The sequence below is a fragment of the Protopterus annectens genome, chromosome 4.part0 (assembly GCF_019279795.1).
Source record: "Protopterus annectens isolate FY-2018-M chromosome 4.part0, PAN1.0, whole genome shotgun sequence".
In the NCBI taxonomy this organism is placed as follows: Eukaryota; Metazoa; Chordata; order Ceratodontiformes; family Protopteridae; genus Protopterus; species Protopterus annectens.
Genome location: NC_056733.1, coordinates 1730371750 through 1730391723, shown reverse-complemented (window position 1 = coordinate 1730391723; position 19974 = coordinate 1730371750). Strand labels below are relative to the sequence as shown.

The window sequence follows — 19974 nt, the reverse complement described above, 5'->3', positions numbered from 1 at the left end:
CTCTAAATTTCTATCCATTTTACATAGCCATGCCCCATTACGCAAAGTTAGAATTAGAACCAAACCAGCACCATGGCTCACCAAAACTACCAGAAGAACAAACCAAAAAGCATGCACATGGGACAGAGTGCAAGGTCCAAACCAACCATACGAAGAAACCAAAAAACGGACCAGCACAAGGATGCAGGCAAATAATGTTTATTATAAATTAAATGCCATTAAACAAAATTAATAGTAAGCAAAACTATCAAACAAAAAATCCTCCAAAGAAATAAACTATGGGCCAAATGGCGCTCAACAAAAAGCCCCTCAAATCACCTGCAATTCAGACAGCTAAGAAATTAAACAAAAAAGCCATATTAGCCGGTGAAAGAAACTACTAATACCAGCTTCAACAAACCCACCAAAATAATCCCCAAAAATTCTGGCGAGGTATCAATAACCTCCTACACCCTAGACACTCAAGTACTCCCTCTCTGATCACAACAATCCCATCCAAATAGCTGACTCATTTAATACTTTTTTCACTGAAACTATACAATCCCTAGCCAACCAGCTATCCCCTAGTACCCCATGCTCTGCCGCAACCTCTACCAATAATCCTCCTCAATTTCATTTTCTGCCAGTGCCCACTTCACTTATCTGTAACCTCATACATAAACTTAAACCCACTACACGCTCTGCTGATCTATTACCTGCAGAATACCTGCAAAAAGCTGCTAAAGTCATAGCCTACCCCATATCCATCCTCATTAACAGAACTATTTCTGAAGGAACTATTCCCCTAATCTGGAAAGTCTCTCACATTATTCCCCTGCATAAAGGTGGTATCTCCAAGGAGTTGTCCAATTACAGGCCCATAGCTATACTATCTCCTTTGGCAAAAATAATGGAAAAATGTATTCACCTACAACTGTTAACCTACCTACTTGATCACAATTTATTATCACCCTGTCAATATGGCTTTAGACCATTTCATAGCACCACCTCTGCTCTCTTATTCTTCACTAACCACATTAATAGTAATAGTAATAATGATACTCTATCCTCAGCCCTTTTTATTGACCTGTCTAAAGCATTTGACATGGTTAACCACCACCTGCATATAGACACACTCAAAAACCTGTCATTGGACACCCATACTATACAGTGGTTCCAATCATACCTACATAATAGGCAACAGGCTGTACTATGGGAAAATACTTTATCTTCCCACCTCCCAGTTGCCCTAGGGGTCCTGCAAGGATCTATATTGGGTCCATTACTCTTCTCCATCTTTACAAATGACCTCCATTCTGTAATTCCACAAGCCGACTGTATCCAATACGCTGATGACTCCACACTCATATGCTCTACTACTTCTCAATCAGAACTTCAGTCACTAACCCAAAAGACCTTTAGTACAGTTGAAAACTGGCTCCTACAAAGACGTCTTATCCTTAAACCCAAAAAAACTAAAATGCTACTATTTACCCCCACCCACAGAACCTCCCCACTTAACTTTACTATTACTTCAAATAATGGAACAATAATATCTCCTGAGCCAACCACCAAACTACTCGGAGTACTAATAGATAGTAACTTGTCTTTTGAACCTCACATTAATAACACCATAAAACAGTAAACAAGAAACTAGGTTCCCTCTATAGAATCAAACCCTTTCTAACACCTCCAGCCAGGGTTACCATTGCTCGCACCCCCCTTATCTCTACCCTGCTCTATGCCTCCCCTATCTATACCAAAATATGTAGAAGTAATCTGAGTAAACTTTCATCCTCCTACAACAATATTGCCAGATTTGCAGCTGGGTCCTCCTATAGAATTCATCACTGTATCAACCTGAATCAGCTAGGATGGTTAGAGTTGCCAAATCTAATACTTTTTAATCAACTAATAGTAGCCCACAAGATCCTGTATTTACCTCAAAATACACCCATACTTACATCCCTAGTCATCCCCTATAACAATCTCAAGATGTTATGCTCATCTAATAAACTACTTGTACAAATATCAAAATCCAACAACTCAGCTGGTGACACCTTGTTCTCCAATACAGTAGGAAAAGCCTGGAACATCCTCCCAAGCCAGCTAACCTCAATATTCTCTGCCAGCTTATTTAAAAGCAAGCTCAATCCCTACCTTAAATCACACTGGCTATGCCCCTGTGTTAACCCAGACTAAGCACCAGACCATTAACTAGACTCCCACGATTCCTAGTCTCTCATGATCATGATCTTGTGTTTACTCATTAATTACTAGTGAGCTTAACCTTTCTTAGGATTTTTTTCTCATGTAAATATGTATATACTGTGGAATGATCAACCACCTTCATATAAGATCACAACTTCAGTGATAAAGAACACTATAAATGTATCCTTGTATGTTGATCTTCTATACTCTATCCATTGATCTCTAGTGTTTTCTTTCTTAGGTTTATGTGTGACCTTAGTACCTATTAATATAAACTACTAGTTGTATCTAGTTTAGTCTTAGATTAAGTTTTCTTTCCCTAATAGAATACATAATATAAAATACTAGGCTTGTAATATGTTATAAATAATTGTAATACACCATTTCTAATGCAAATGTCTTAGTCTTGTTCATCTATTCTTAGATAAATTTTTCTTTCCCTACTGAATTATAAAATATATAATCTTAGGCTTGTAATATTTTTTAAAACTTCTTATGTACCAAATTCTACTGTTAATGTCTTTGTCATGATTGTAATTTGTGGAGCTTTTCTCCCCGGGCCTCCACTGAAAATGAATATATCCAGCTGGACTAGCCCGGTCAACAAATGTAAAATAAATAAATAAATAAATAAATAAAAATAAAATAAATTAAATAAATTAAATATCATTTAAAATTCTGGTTGCAGGTTATTTTCACCTATCTGGTTCATTAAGTGTGAAGCACAAAGTTTACTTTGGATTTATGTTGATGTTATACTGCTTGTTACCTTGCTGACTGTGCTGTGGTTGACTGCAGTGCAATGTATATGGTACAACATTATAGTTATAGCGTTGTTGGTATATTTAAGTACGGAAATGTGGCATTCAAGAGGCAGAGTCCTCCATGTAAATGCCATCTTTTTACATGTGTAATAGATGAAATTGTTTTCAGTGTATTGATGGTCAAGTGAAGTGACGTTTGAGAGAAAAGATAATGTTCTCATATATATAAAATACATATGCAGTATAAATAAAAATGTTAAGAACATTTCATTAGAAATAAAATAAAGTAAAGAAAACAAATCATAGGATCATAGGAGGTAACTAGGCTATTGGCCCTAAGGCCTCTACAAGCCTAGTCATGTTATACCCTTGTTCCTTTATGGACCAAGATATATAGTCTATGTTTGCGTGTGAATCTATTATCAGCACTGGCTGCCCCTGTCTAGGAGGGACATAGGTAAAACCCCGGTGTAAATTTATGGTTTCCCATCCAATTATCAAGGTTACAATTAAATAGGATCATTGAGGAGCTCTGTTTTACATGAACTGGGAGTTTGTTCCAGTGGAGTGGCAACCTCTTGGAGAAATATCTGTCTTTCCAGCATGTCCTGTTAATATCGCAGCTTATGTTAAGGTCTCTAAAGTGAGTGAATCTTGTCCCATTGGATTTGCAGATGTGCACTCACCACTTCATTTGAACTTAGAGGGGTATTATTAATATTGTAATTAACAGGGTTTTCTCCTTTGCCAAAAGGGATGATAATGCCTTTTTTGCATTTAGTTTAAGTTTGTGGCTTTGACACCAATCATTTGTCTGGGTAAGCACATTTTTAGTATGTTGACATCTTTGATGGATTTGATGATTGTACCCCATTTGCAGTCATCAGCAGGTAAGCCATAGGCCAATTATTTTTGCCTGAACTTCAGAAAAATAGATACTAAACAGTAGGGAGTCCTAGCCCAGATCATGGTGGAACACCACTGGTAACAGGTCTGCTAATAGAGGTGGCATCCCCAGTTGTAACTGTATGTGTTCTGTTTTTCAGCCAGCTGGCAAGCCTTCACCCTTCTAGTGACATAAGGGTTAATCCCCAGCTGTGTGAGTTTATCAATGATGCCTGAGTGGGGGATTGTGTCAAAGGCCTTGGCTAGGTCAAGAAAGCCAGTGTGAATTGTTTTGCCTTCATCCAGGGCCTTGGTGACATTCTCAAAGAAGTCTACCAGGTTTACCAAGCAAGATCTGCTCTTAACAAAGCCAAACTGGGTTGGGTAAAGAGTTTGAAAGTCATCTATATCCTTGTTGATAAGGTCCATGATGATGCTCTCCATGGCCTTGCATATAAGGCTGGTTAGGCTGGTTAGTTCCTGGGGTCAGTTAAGGGACTTTCTTTGTGTAAGGGGATTACTGTTGCTGTTTACCACTTAGCTGGGTCAAAGCCAGTGCTTAGACTTAGATTGAAGAGCATACTCAGTGGATGCACTACTCCTGTTTTACACCATTTAATAAGCAGCCTGGGTTGTTGTCTGGTCCTATAGAGGCTGTGTTTTTGGCCTTAAGCAGAGGACTGTTGACAGGTATGTTATGGGATATGACTGGTGGGGACAGGAGGTTGACATTTCTGCCAAACCTGTCTGCTATTAACAGAGAAACAATGGCCAGATTCATAAATGGCTACACTAAGTGTAGCTATCATGTATGCAGTGTGGTGCATCATGCACATGATAGTGCTCGATTTTGTATTCATTAAATGGCTTACACTTAGTGGAAAGTCACAAAACAAGGGTAAAGAGCAGAATATACTAAAGACAACATAAGTAGTCAAACTGCATGCTAATTAACCAATCCAACATGTCAGATATATTCAGGAATCTATAAAGCAATTATGTATACTTTGTGTAGACATTTGCCTAAAATCCAAAACTCTTAAATGACAGCCACAAATACACTTTGAAAAAAAAACACATATTAGCAGTTGCTGCTACCATTATAAACCTGTATGTGCGATAGGCTTTAATTCAAGATGGTGCTGAGGCCTGTGACATTCCCTATGGGTAACCTGGTGGACTTCTTTGAGAATGTCACCAAGGCCCTGGATGAAGGCAAAACAGTTTACAATGCCTTTCTTGACCTTGCCAAAGACTTTGACACAATCCCCCACTCAGGCATAGTTTAACTTACTATGGACTGCATGATACAGAAACTTTATTCCAACACCTAGTAAAGAAGGAAAAACTAAAGGATATATGCAACCTCTGACACTCTCACCTGATACCCCAGCTAAATCATGGAGATACCATCCCACTGGAAACAAAGGTGTGTTCAGCATTATATATACTAGCTGCAGGTACTTTCCAGAGACCCATAGGGATGTCACAGGCCTCAGCTTCCAGAGTATTACATTAGTTTCAAATGCAGTGCTACAGCATGCAAAGGAGCATATCTGTTTCCCATACATTCAGCAGGAGAGAGCAAGAACTATGTATGAATGTTATGCAATAGCACAACTCCTTAATGTTTTGGGAGCCATCTGGTGAATGTGGAAGGAGGTACATTAACAGTAAAGGATACCATTCTATAAGTTATCAGGTTTTCTGTAATGCCCAAGGGATTATCTACAGTATCTCTCCAGGTGAGCCAGGTAGTTTTCATGACTCACACATATGGCACTGTGAGCTGTACACGGGGTTTGCTAGGGGTGACTTTCCATAAGGACATCTAGTAAGGGATGCAGGTTATGCACTGGAACCATGTCTCATGACACCCATGAGAAACACACATAATCTCACCAGGCAAGGATGCCCCTGCTCACACTAGGACTATCACAAAATGTGTTTTTGACTTGCTCAAATCAAGGTTATGGTTTTAAGACACCTCAGCGGGTGTCCTACAGTATGACCCAGCAAACTCTACTGAAATATTTATAGTATGTTCCATGTTGCACAATATTATTCTCAGGAGACTACTTCAGCAATGACAGCTGCAGGCAAGACTACAGTCCCCAGTACCATAGGCAAGGCCAGCAGCCCCAGAAGATACAGATGAGGAGTCTGAGGGTGAACCATCAGCCGCAGATACTGCTGGCAGACGTAAGCATGCAAAATATGCTATGGCATTGGATATGAGGCAAAGGACAACACACACTGAATACCTAAAAGAAAGTATAAAAGCCTGAGCACATAAAAATGCTTCAAATGATGCCAGTCAAACTGTGCAACCTTTGCTTAATTACATAATGGACATATTCTGCTAGCATCACACACAGGCAACACCCCAAAGAACTCTCTCACATCTGGATTATTACGTCTGGAAACTGTGTAGAAAAAGCAATACAGTTATATAAATGATAACTGTGTTATGCAATTTCCCACATGTTCCTAATGTGATACATGTCCCATATGTACAGTAATATCAGTAATAGTTTATGAGTGATGTTTGCAATACACACCTACAGATTTTGCCCAGTAATGTGCATCAAGCATTATAGCTGGCCACAGTATATAAACCAGTGAGCAGGTCAACAGTAGCATAATTTGCCCAAGTATAACAGTAAGTAAGATGTAAACACCCACCTACTTTGACTGCATGAGTAACAAGAGTAACAGAACTACAGTGGCGACCAACAGTTACAGAAGCAATCATTCACAACCGATTATGAACTATGATTAAAAGTATTTATTCTACAATACATTTTCTTTATAGGAAGGTTCTGAGTAAGCAAGCATTAGCTATCTACTCAGTGACATCCAGAAATCACAAAGAAATGTGCAAAGGGCAGGGCACAGTCAGCATGACCTGCACAGGGTTGGGGAGAGACAGGAGGGCAAGCATGACACCAAAGAAGTGAGTGTGTGCAAGTACAAGAAAATGTATTTCATAAGTATCCAATTTGAAGGGCCAGTAGCAAGATATGTTTAGCAGTCAACAGTACTGCTTAGGTAAGTAGTGTGTGTGTTAGGTGGAATGGGTAAGCATTTGTTGAAATTGGATGAGTCTGCATGAAAATAATCAAGACTGGCTCTGTCAATTGGAAGCAGACCCTCTGCAGCAGACATTCGATTATGGACACTGCCCTTTCCAAAGTGTTATTCATCCTGTCTAAGGAGTCAAGCACATTATTCTGGCAGTCCCACATGTCAGAATGCAAAATGCTTAGTACTCACACTATCTCTTTTGAACCACTTGTGGAATTTTCCCATGCTCCATGATGGTCCAACACTCATGTTGTTTGGCATATACTTACACACCAACATCAGGAGCAAGGTGGACAGTAGGCCTCCTCTGAGCATTTCTATCAACCTGTCCATGTGGCACTTCGCCCTCATGGTGGCTACAGGGAGAATCAACTCATTCTTCAGCTGGAGTAATCATACTATGCTGATCAACTGTGTCACCCTCAACCTGTCTAATATCTGAGGTCTGTGTGTCATGGATATACTTAGGTATATTGACTACATCTGAAATAGGGAAATAGGGTAGGAGATGTTGGAGGCACACCCTCAGTATCAAACTGACTCTCACTTTTCATCACCGCCATCATTATCAGAGGTTATCAGTAATCTAACATAAAGCAGCAGGAGTCTCACAATGCCAAATACCAGGATCACCTATGATAGCAAGTAAACAGCAAACAAAAAATAAAAGAAAAATAGAATAAATAATGATCAGACTTATGCTATGTGAAATGTATATTAAAAATTAAAATATGCTATTGCAATGAAATCAAATAACTTTCAGTTACACATATATCTGCCTTTTGGACATGGACATACAGGAGGTGCATTAACCATGTAAAGGTGGTCATGCAATAACAGACCCAGATGTGACTATATATATATATATACCAGAAAGAAAACAATTGCCTATATGGCTGCATAATAAGACACATTTCATAGAAATCATTACTGTTCACTGGACTCCCCTCATAGGTTCATAGGTTCATAGGTAGGTGCTAGGCTATCGACCCTAGGGCCTATACAAGCTTAACCAAAAAGGTACCCTGGCTTTTGCCACCCAAGAAAATTATTTTCCTGTGCCCCTGTCGAGCAGAGCCACAGAGGTGATCCCCGGGGTGAATTTCCTATTTCCCATCCAATCATCAAGATTTTTCTTGAAGAGTGCTAATGAGGAGCTTTGTTTGATATAGATAGGTAGTTTGTTCCAGAGTATGGGAAGTCTCTGGGGCAGGAATCTATCCCTCCAGAATGTTCTGTTTATTGTGGTGACAAGGTTTAGGTCCCTAGAGCGTGTAGCTCGGAGGGATTGGGATTTCTTTAAGTGGAGCATGTCCAACAGTTCTGGGTTTGACATAGCTTTGTATGTTAGGCAGAGATCATCTCTGAGTAGGTGATATGTGATGGAGTAAAGTTGGTGTTTTTTGAGACGGTCTGCATAGGGCATGTGTTTGAGGTCAGTAATCCTCTTTGTGAGGTACTTATGTGGCCTTTCCAGTTGTTGTAGATGTCTTGTGAGGTACATACCAAAAGGGCCATTGTACTCTATAATGGGTCTAATGAGTTACGAGTAGAGGGGAACAATGACCTCTTTTTCCTGGATGAGAAAACTTTTGTGATGAGGTGCACCTCATACAACAATTTCCTGACTACTGAGCCGATGTGATTATCCAAGGAGAGACTACTGTCCCCCTGTGTCCTAAGGTCTCTTATCACACTTTCGGTGTTAAGTAGACTACCACCTATGTGGTAGCTCATGGGTACAGAGTTTTTGCCAAAGGAGATGACAATGCACTTTTTGGTATTGAGCTTGAGGCCATGGCTTTGACACCAGGCATCTGTCTCAGTGAGGCCCTTTTGTAGGATGTCCACATCGTTAGGAGTTTCAGTTATGGCTCGTAGTTTGCAGTCATCGGCGAACTTCATTAGCCAAAGACTTTCTGTGTTAGCCTGTACTTCAGAAAAGTAGATACCAAACAGGAGATGATCCAGGACTGAACCCTGTGGTACTCCACTTGTCACTTATCTAAAGTCAGATTTGGAGTATGCTACTTTCACAGTGTGGGTTCTGTCAATGAGCCAGTTGGCAACCCATCTTCTGACATAGGGATTTATACCTAGTTTGGTGAGTTTATCTATAATTCCAGAGTGGGGGATGGTGTCAAAAGCCTTGTTGAGATCTAGATAGGCTGTATGAACCACCTTACCCATGTCTACGGCTTTGGTTACTGCTTCAAAGAAGTCAATCAGGTTTAAGAGACATGATCTGCCTTTTACAAACCCGAACTGGGTGGAGGCCAGAGTTTGGAGATTACCAATGTCTTTGTTTATAAGTTCCATAATAATACGTTTCATGGCCTTGCAGATCAGTCTCATTAGGCTAATGGGGGGGTAGTTCCCGGGGTCCCTGGTGGCTCCTCCTTTGTGGAGTGGGATAACCATTGCTGTGTGCCATTCAGTGGGCACAAAGCCTGAGGTGAGGGTATGATTGAACATGGTGCTTAGGTGGGGTGGCAGTTCATTCTGTAGTTCATGCAGAAGGCAGCCTGGGATGTTGTCAGGTCCCATGGATGCTGTCTTCTTGGCTTTGGAGAGTGAGATTTTTACCTGTGCAGCCATGATTACAGGAACTTTGCATTCTTCTGGTATAGAGATGGGCCTTTTAGGGGGTGAGGGGGGTAAAGTTAGCACTGAACCTATCTGCCAGGATGTTGGCAATATAAGTTGGTTTTGTATATTTAGTGTTATTGTGCTGTAACTGAGAGCAGATCTGAGTGTTGCCATTAAGATTCTTGACATAGATATAGAATGTTTTGTGGTTGTCTTTGGAATCAGTAGCAATTTTGTTTTCATAACTAGCTTTGGTGGATTTTATGAGGGATCTCAGCTTCTTACTGAGGCTGACCTGGGAGTTCTTCCAATCATGGGATTTTACTCTTTTTTGCAACAGTTTCTTTCTTCTGTTGTAGAGTTTGTTTATGGCAGGGGACCACCCGATTGGCTTCATTTTTTTTGGAGGATAGCATCTTGGTTCTGTTAGGGATAGCATGATCCATGCACTCATTTAAGTGCTTATAAAGTGCATTTGTGTAGGATTCAGCAGTCGTACCTCTATTGTCCATCTGCATGGGTGTTGTGAAGTTTGCCACCTCTGTCTTAAGAAGTGTGAAGTTGGCTTTGGAGAAATTTTTTACGGTGGTTTCCTTAATGGGGGGGTGGGGGTGGGATGTGGATGTCTAGGCTGATTAGCTTGTGGTTGGATCTGACCAATGAGGTATTGACCCCTGGTGTGGAACACCGGTCACCCATGTTGGTAATGATCAGGTCTGAGATATTGCTGCCCCTGGTGGGGGTGTGGATAAGTTGATCCAAGGCATTGGAATTTATGAATTCCAGAAAATGTTGAGCAGAAGAGTTGGTCCATGAGAAGTTTTCCCCCTTCTTCACCCTCTCCATCTATGTCTCTTCTATCACCTGTCTCTCTCACTCACTCACACTCTCTCTCTCTCTCTCTCTATATATATATATATATATGGGTCTACTTCAAAACATCTAAAACCCATAACATCGAACTTCATAACATCTAACACAACAAACCACAAGAAAATAACATCCCTTCTACATATAATGACACCAAACTACCCCCCACCCCACCCCTGTAATTTAAATATACCAACTCCAAGATCGCACTACAGTGGGAAAAAGTTAATTTCCTAACCCCACTGTATCAAGCCCCCCTGCAGAAATGTAGTAAAACATGTTTGGTAGTTTGTTGTCATTATATACACACACAATATACTGGGGTTCTATATCAAGCAGTAATGATATGATTTAGAGTGATCAAAGATGATTATGCACAAACACAGTTTTCCAAATATTATGATACATCTGTACTCTGTGAGGGTAATCATGCACACTGTCCTGGCACCATAACATCTGCTAGAGGTGTTGGAGGGACACTGCTATATCCGTATGCAACATTATGATCAATACAGGCTAGTTGACTGGTGTGCATGGCATATACACACACACACACACACACACACACACACATATATATATATATATATATATATATATATATATATATATATATATATATATATATGTCACAATCCACACTGTCACAAATGTTACTCATGCCATTAATGTTATCAAACACCTATTTAAGTACAGTATGCATCACTGGAACAGGTAGCACACATGCATCTGGCATAACAACATGATGGGGGTTCTGCACTATTACACAGTATTATTTATGCCACAAAAAGAATACATAGGTATGGCCAATAAGATGTGTGACAGCTCACTGGGAGAAAGGTGGTGCACTTCATTTACACATCACTAGATGATGTGTAGGGAGGTCCATGAAGAAGGGTGCATTGTGCTCAGTTATTGGTGTGATGAAGGCTGTGAACTATGGAGGTATTATGGCCAGTGATGTGGATGGCCTTCACATACTCAGTAGTTGTGTTACATATAAGGGAGTAGTCAGCATTGTGGCCACATGCTGGTGGATATTTCACTTATCATCTACCCCAGGACAGGGGTCACATGTCTATTGTTCTGATTATAGGGTGTGATGTTCACATTATACTTGGGTTGTGTGTTTTTTTTTCTTGATGTAACACATGCCCCCATTTTTTCTTGTCATTGCAGGTGTTGTCATGGCTGGGACAATAATTTTTGGTGTGTGTTGATACTGTCTGTATTATACTAATATCACAGCTGGAGTCAAAAATTATCCACAATCAGGAGTCCTTCAGGCAGGTGTTTGGACACAGTATGTTATCTGTGATGTCCGTCACTTAAATAATGGACAGGAAAGGGCCTAGCAGACAGCCCTAATGTGCGGACCTGATCTCTGAATCTGAGATGTAGGTAATTTCACACATGTCAACATATTTAGATACCATCTATGTGATGCACTGGTCTATCCACTTGGTGATATAATTATATATGTCCACATCTGACAGTGTTGAGTGAATCAGTGTTGATTGGCATCAAATGCCTTGAGCTTGCCAAGTTCAAAAGGGTGAAAGTGTTGTCATGCATGCCCTCAATGACATCTTGGAGGGCATCTAACAGATGTAACAGACATGATGTATCATTAACTACTCACACAGGTCTGTTGTGTGTAGCCAGATATCACTAGTGACCATTTAGAAAAGGTCCACGATGACATGTTAGTTTACCTCACATATGAGGATAGTCAGGATGTGTTTATGCATGCATGCATCAGGTGCTGTCCTCTTCTCAGCTCACATGAATGCATGTTGAAAACACCCTTATACAGCAACATAGTATATGTGGAAGGTGTGCTGAAGTACCTATTCAACCATGTCAGGTAGGTGTATGTCATAATTCACATGTCAGGTGATCTGCGATGTTGCTACAAACCATTGATAGGCCTAGATGTAGATGTGACAGTGCATACTGGCTATTCTCTGCTGGCCTAGGGTTTGAACGCAATTCCCCCATGCAGGGATCATTGAGAAGTTCTCCCAGCCAGGGATTAAACTTCATGTCACTAGACGGGTAACCAGTTTGCTCACTGACAGAACCTCGACCAATAGACCTGTCACCATTGTTGTACCCCAGGGATCTGTGCTTGGCCATTTACTATTTTGAATCTATCTCTCGAAAGTTCAGGCTAAAGTATATGGCCTTTGTCTTACTGTGTTTGCTGATTCCTGCATACTGGGTGCATTCATTGAGTCCACCTATGATGATAACATACTACAGGAGGGGCTAAAACAGACAAATCAGCGGTGACAAAGCCACACTGTCTGCAAATAAATGCAACAATCCATGGGATTACAGTGGTAACTGTAGGATACACACTTCTGCTTTTCTGACTAGACACACACACACAGTTGACTGCAGTGATAACAGAACCCCTACCTATCTAAGTACACAGAATACTGAACTCAGTACTTTACAGAAGCACTGCAGCACAAGTCTAACTTTTACAAGTCTGCAGGACAACTTATAGTGGATGATATCAGCAGGGCATGTTGGAGAGAAATGTTGGGAGGCCTGCATAGGTTTACAGCTTCACAGGCTCATAGGAGGATACCAGCCTAATGGCCCTAGAGTGTTTACAAGCCTAGCAGTGTAAAAAACTAAGTACCATTATTGAACAAAGTTAGATGGTCATTGTTAGCGGAACATTTTTGTGTTCACCACTGACTGAGCCTGACCCTGAGGGAAATAAGTGCCACCACAGGGGTGAATTTACAATTATAAATACAGTTGTTAAGGTTGTACATAAATAGGGTTATTGAGGAGCATTGCTTCACATGCAGTAGTAACCTATTACATAGGAGTGGCAATTACTGGGAGATATAACTGTTCTCCCAGCATGTTCTGTTTATGTCACAAGCTAGGTTGAGATCCCTGAAGCAAGTTATTCATGTCCCATTTGATTTTTAGATGTCTAGCATTTCCAGTAGGGCAGGATGTGAAGCTGCCCTATACCCCAGGCATATCTCGCCTCTCAGCAGCTTGCATGATACTGAGTACAGAGACAGGTCTTTAAATATTTCCATGTATGTCATATTTTGGAGGCCCTGGATTCTCATGATCACAAACCTCTATGTTTCCACCAGTTGCTGCAGATCTCTAGTAAGGTACAAACAGAAGGGAGCATTGTAGCCAATTAGTGCTTTGATAATAAAGTACAGCAGAGCTATGACCTCTCAGGTCTTGGATGTGATGGCCTTATTTATAAGGTGTGCAAGGTAGAATGTCTGAAGCGCATATTGCTATCAACATGTGTTCACAAATCTCACAACACTGTGTTTGGGCTTAGAGGGGTGCTATCTATATCATAATTAGCAGGAATACTTCATTGCCAAAGGGGACAATGAGGCATTTTTTTCTATAGGGTTCAGTCCGTGCATTTGGCACCAATCATTTGTGTTATCCCCTGCTATAATATGATAACATAGTTGGGGGACTCGATAAGACTGTGTCCAGTTAACAGTCATCTGCAAATGTGGTAAGCCACAGGCCATCTACCTTTGCCTGGACTTCACAGAAATAGTTTCCAAACAGTTGAGGCCCCAGCACATATCCTTGTGGTATTCCACTGGTAAGTGGTCTAGTGGTGGAAGTACAGTCCCCAACTTTGATAGGTTCATAGGTTCATAGGTTCATAGGTTGGTACTAGGCTATCAGCCCTAGGGCCTATACAAGCCTAGCCATAACAATTCCCTGGCTATTTCTTCCCACATTATTTACTTTCCTGGACCCCTGTCTAGCAGGGTGACTGACGTGATCCCTGGGGTGAATTTCCTTTCTCCCATCCAATCATCAAGGTTCCTCTTGAAGAGGTCCAAAGAGGCACTCTGCTTGACATGTATGGGTAATCTATTCCAGAGTCTGGGGAGTCTCTGGGTCAGGAACCTATCCCTCCAACATGTTTTGTTTATTGTGATGACAAGGTTTAGATCCCTGGAGCGTGTAGCTCTGAGGGATTGGGATTTCTTTAAGTGTAGCATGTCCAACAGCTCTGGGTTTGACATGGCCTTGTATGTTAAGCAGAGATCGCCTCTGAGTAGACGATATGCAACAGAGTATAGCTGGAGTTTTTTAAGGTGGTCAGCGTAGGGCATCTGCTTTAGGCCTGTGATTCTTTTAGTGAGGTATTTCTGAGGCCTTTCCAGTTGTTGCAGATGTCTTGAGAGGTACGTACCAAATGGGGAGTTGTATTCTATAATGGGTCTAATGAGGGATGAGTACAGTGGGACAAAGACCTCCTTTTTTCTGGATGAAAAGCCCTTTGTGATAAGGTGTGCCACATAGAAGGATTTCCTGACTGTTGTGGCAATGTGGTTATCGAAGGTGAGACCACTGTCCACCTGTGTCCCTAAGTCTCTTATCACACTTTCTGTGTTTAGTGTACTGCCACCTATATGGTAATTCATGGATACATGTTTTTTCCCAAAGGGGATAACAATGCATTTCTTGGCATTGAGCTTGAGCCCATGGCTCTGGCACCAAGCATCTGTTTCTGTAAGGCCCTTTTGTAGAGTATCCACATCATTTGGGGATTCAATAATGGCTCCCAGTTTGCAGTCATCTGCAAACTTTGTTAGCCAGAGTCCCTTAGTGTTGACCTGTACTTCAGAGAAGTAGATGCCAAACAAGAGCGGCCCCAGGACTGAACCCTGAGGTACTCCACTTGTCACTTGTCTCGAGCTGGATTTGGAGTCGGCTACTTTTACAGTGTGGGTTCTATCAGTAAGCCATTTAGCAACCCATTGGGTGACATAGGGATTAATGCCCAACTTAGTAAGACCTACTACTTAGTAAGTAGTGTGTCTTCTGTTGGTGAGACAGTTGGCTATCCATCTGGTAATGTATGGGTTAATCCTCAAATGTGAGATTTTCTCTATGTTACCAGAATGGGGGATAGTGTCAAAGGCCTTTTATAACTCAACATAGGCAGCATGTCTTTTTATCCCTCATCCAGGTCTTTGCAGTCAGTATCAAAGAAGTCCACTAGGTTTAATAAGCAAAATTTACCCTTAACAAAATCAAAATGGGCCAGGTCAGGTATGTTGAGGTCACTATGTCCCTGTGGATAAGGTCCATGCTGATTCCTTCCCTAGCCTTGGATATCAGTCTTTTTAGAATTAAGGATCCTGCATGTCAACAGATTCCTGTGCATTGCATATCACACATTTGATATTATTTTATGTATTGCAGGTGATATACGTGTGAAAAAAGTACTGAGACACCAGGGTTGCAGAGCTTGGGGGAAGGCAACACATGGTTGTATTCTAAATATGTGACATATTGTTAGATAGGACCTTCAGTTTGTTATGTTTCCATATGTTATTCCATGTCATAGACAGGAAATGGACAGTAAATGGCAGTAATACATAATAATATTGACTTTTCCATAGCACAACAAGCTGGAGATTTGTGCGATGGTTGGCAAAGTATTTGTGCATGGGAGATGCACATTTCCAGTACTTTTGTTTGCGCATAGTTAGGCAGTATGCAAACATGATCCACATTGCCAAAATCTGAGAGTTAGTACTGAGTTTTTGAAGCACACTGCTGCTTAACTGATTATATGGCAGCAGGTGTAAATGCATTGACGCATTTCTTTTTGAGCCCACATGATACTGGGTTCGAATTCCGGTGTATCTAATATTTTTAACTATGATAATGCAATGACATGAAGTCTTTAAGGTACATGTGTTGCTGTGTGTTGGCATAGGGTAGTGGAGTTAAGTAGCATTGCCCTGAGGTAACTGCAGCACTGTACCACCACTCACAGATGCTTGGTATTGCTGTGCAATGCAAAACTCCATGCAAATATAGAGGCCAAAAAGTGAAGGGATCCATTGCTTTTTATGCTACTTATGTGCGTTGTTTGTGATTATATTTTTTTACCAAATTATAGGTGTTAAAATGGGGTAGATAGGAATGTGATGAAATGTGGAACAAGCAGGGGAAAAACAAAGGGACAGCAGTACAGAGATGTGCAGGAGGCAGGTAGGAAAGAGCCACAGCTATCCATTTCTTCAACAGTAAAATCTGATCTTATGTGCAGAATATTAGTTGAATTTGGACTTTCACCTCCAGAGAAAGGGGTGAAAAAACACAATCTTGTTTTATACCCAACTGAACTGAATCAAATGTATCAAGAAGACATGTGTGTGAAATGGAGAGCTATGTATGTGACATTTTTTTGTGGGACAAGTGCCCATTTTTTCTAATTCAGTATGAGAGGACTGATGAGTAAGGAATATACAGTAGATATATCTGGTCGGGTAAGTTGGGTAGCTGAGGAACTAAATGCAATCCAGCCAGTCAAACAAGACAAGAGACAGGGACAGTGAGGGGCACAAAAGGTTGGTGAACACCTTGATTGGGGTGAGGGAGGGGACAACCCTGGCTCATCCCTGTCAAGCTTGCAGACAGTGATAATCAAATCCTCACCAACTAGACTGTCATCACCATCTCCTTACTCCACTGGTATCTGGAGTGCTTGTCATCTTCTCCTCCTCCTATGGACCATGAGGGACAGCAGTCTCTCAATCCAACATAGGTGTACACTAATCGTGCCAGTGCATGACCATACACACCAACCCTGGCATCTCCCAATACGTGATGAAATCACCACCTCCGCCACTACTCCTAGAGGGTACTACTGCTCCAGCTTCTGGGGAAATACTACTTGAGGGCAAAGATAGTGCAGGGGCGGCAGAGGCAGTGCTGCCAGGTTGGCTCTCATATATGCTAGCCATCAGTACAGGAGCAGGGGAAGGCTGATCCACTGAGGCTGGCCTTCCTTGCTGTGTTGTGTAACATTTAGTGATGTGGTACACATGGATGACATAGATACCTTTTAACAACACATAATGGAAAATTAAAAAAGACAGATAAGGATTGGGGTGAGAGAAAAAAGAAATAAAATTAGTACCAATATGGGTGAAATACAATGCATTAATATAATTATACAACTCTTTTATATGATGTCTTACATTTAAGTGTACTTCCTAACAGATACACACTATACTACAGATTGCTGAAAGTAATCCTTGAAATGTACATATATTGCAAATATGCATGTTCCAGTTATACATACTACAGTTTACAGCAGGGCATTTGTGCCACCAGTGTGCATATTTAATTTAATGTAAATATTATTGAAAAAATAACAGTATTGTATAGTTGTGAATTGTGATATTTGAACCCACAAACTCTAACTACGGTTGAAAACTGGACTCCTACAATTGGTTTGTGCTACAGACTAATGCATGCATGCTTGCTTTTATATTTGGGATATGCATGATCAATTTGATGCAACTCCATAAGAGACCAAAAAGCTTTTACTTTTAAAACTACAATAACACTTCTCTTCTACTGCTCATATATCACTTCTTTCTATCAGTCTCTCCAATTGAGAAATATGAGCTTGCCGACTGAACTCACATTTAGTGAGAGATGGGGAAATAACAAAAAAGAACAGAAGAGTATTATACATACAAGTCTTGCCTATATTTCACTGTCTAAGTCTTACAAGTACTCTCTTATTGTCATACTTACACAGCTGTGGGATGTCCACAGTCTCAAACTCATGCAACCAACTGTTGAGAGTATCCCTTTTCCTCCTGCATAGGTCAATCAAATTATTCTTACACTGCTCTCCAGTGTGTGGGATACCAGTGGCACTGGATACTGCCTGGGTCAAACTTTTCCATGCCTTAGACATGTACTGGGAGCTAGAATAGTCCCCCCTGCAAAAGCCTTTGTCTGTAGGGCTTTTCCAGAAGTCCAATAAATATCCTGGACTCCTAGACACCCTACCTCTGTGCTCTAAACTTGGCACCTTCCTCTCCAATGGCAGCCATGTCTATCAGCTGAGCTAGAGCAATAGAAACTGATGCTTTTCTGCCAATTACAGTTATCACATTTACTGGTAGTCTGCAAACCTGAGCAATGATGACAATTGTTTTTGCATGATGTTAAGCAGAGCACAACAGTGCCAAGCAGGGAGAAATTAAATAACTGAAGCTAGAAGGTAAATCTGACATTTGGCCTTTGTTTGAGGGATGTCTACTGATGTACCTGGAAATATTTATTAAAAACTAGAAGGTAACTGTTAGGTCAGATAAGTTTGTAGACATGCACTGGGGGCAAAAATATAATGACCTGACATATTTATTTTTGCCTTTTTTCACTGAGGAAAATGGATTTTTACACTGTGGAATTCAAACCTAGGCATAAGGGACAAAATTATTTTCTTCTACAGCATTGATTTAACATCTTTGCCACAGAAGTGCTGCTCAGACATAGTCTGGAATCATAACATAAATACAGGTGGCTGTTTGAATTGTTACATATGTATTTGTATGACCTGACAAGGTTATTGGATATAGATCCAGTTGTGTATGTGTCTTATGTAATTGTGAAGCCCATGCAAGTCCAGATAGCAGAATTATACTTATAGAAACATAGTAGGCAATATACCCTCAGTCATACATCTGAAAACATAATAATGGCATCTCATCCCTCACACATAAAATTCATATCATCTCCACTATGTAAAGTGTTATAAGTGAGAGTGAATATAATAGGAAGTGGAACAACAGTACTAGTGCATGGAATATCCTGTATTAGAACCCAGGACCATGTGCATGGCAGTACTACACTTACACCTGCTGTCACAAGAATGTTGAAACAATGCTTGTCTATTTTAAGTTCACTGCTATAAACTGTACTGTCACAACAATAAAAATAGGTTGCATACCCCATACTAGAACACAGAACCAACTGCACTCCAACCCACATCTTACACCTGCTGCTACAGGACTAGTTACGTGACATTTTCTAATTTCCTAATCATTCTTAAAATCTATGTGTTAACAACTGCACAACTCCACTTAGTGGGTTTGCTCAGTTCATAATGGAATGAATTGAATGTATCTGGTTTCAATTATTGGCTCTCTGAGTCTTGTCTGCAGATGTTGGGGAACCCTGTTAGCCATTACACAATGCCACACAATATGGCTAAGAGCAGTTGAGTGATAGAACACAGAAATTGCAACAGCATATTGTTTCTGACCTTTGCCCTTGTCCAGATGCCCTGTTTGCAGGTGTTCTGCAGATGCTCTTTCTGCTTCCTGGGTTGGTCACTAGTCCAAATTGTGCACTGACACACTTCATGCAAACAGCCAAACATGGCATTCATTTTCTCCTTTTCCTGTTTTTACTCTACGCAGCGCATCGGGTAAACACTGACCCCCCCCCCAAAAAAAAGAAAAATAGAAAAAAGAGAAAAGTAGATGAAATGAGGAAAAGCAATATATGACATCCACACTACAGAATGTTAGTACACATGAGGTATTTCTACATAGGTCTGGATTTGAAATCTCACTCCAATGAACCTTCAGAATGCACTAAGGGTGCCTTATCCGTACTTAGCTTACAAACACCTTTCAGCAAGGAACTGAAATCATTCTGCATACAACCAACTGCAACATCATCTACAGTAATATAAGGCCATATAGGTGTCATTTACATTTTTATTATTTTTGGATGTAGT

The 19974-nt window shown here is 40.7% G+C and overlaps 1 protein-coding gene across 1 annotated transcript in view; it reads right to left on the bottom strand.

Annotated features, from left to right (window-relative positions):
* The window catches only part of LOC122799996, a gene marked incomplete in the record, with an annotated part of 1384541 nt that overhangs the window by 1275566 nt on the left and 89001 nt on the right, over positions 1-19974 (bottom strand).